This window comes from Penaeus monodon, chromosome 22 (genome assembly GCF_015228065.2).
Source record: "Penaeus monodon isolate SGIC_2016 chromosome 22, NSTDA_Pmon_1, whole genome shotgun sequence".
NCBI classification, from domain to species: domain Eukaryota; kingdom Metazoa; phylum Arthropoda; class Malacostraca; order Decapoda; family Penaeidae; genus Penaeus; species Penaeus monodon.
In genome coordinates this window covers 39,561,519-39,562,245 of record NC_051407.1, presented here as the reverse complement: position 1 = coordinate 39,562,245, position 727 = coordinate 39,561,519, and positions in this window count along the sequence as shown.

The window sequence follows — 727 nt, the reverse complement described above, 5'->3', positions numbered from 1 at the left end:
TTCGATCCGGATCATAACCTATCATCTCTCATCCGCCGCAAATGTTTGCTTACTTCAGTCGACGGTTCTCCTAGAAATTTTAGAGCGCAAAGAAGAGCGATCAAAAAAAAATGAACCCCAGTGCGTACCCAGCGTAGCCAACAGACGGGCCAAGTTGGGTCCTATCTTTTTTTTTCTCGAGAATTCGTCGTGATTCTAAACACACTTTTCAGCGTTTGGGTGTATTCTAAAACGCAATTTGTTCATTTTGTTTTGACGATTTTTTTTTTTTTTTCAAAGGGTTGTAACAAGAAATTTGATATCTAAGTGTTTTGAAATTTGATATCTAAGTGTTCATTTCTAAGGGTTTTAACATACAATTTGCTAATTTCCAAGGGTTTTAGGTACAATATATTAATCAGAGTATGTACATCTTATTGCTTTCAATGTACAAAATGTCTTTTAACACGTAAAATAACATCCCAACACACTCTACAGTATTTTTCCTTTTTCAGTTTCTTTTATCTACATACAGATAGCGATTCATTTAAATATTCCATTGGCACGAATAGCCAATGCAACCATCTGTACTTAGTACTTAATTATGATGATTTAATCTCAATAATGAGCCTTTATTCCCTCGATCGACAGAACCAAAATCAAAATAGATTTTTAAGATTATCCGGTGCGAATATTTTATCGATTGATACATATGTTCCCTCGAATTCGTAAAGTACTGATGTTGTTT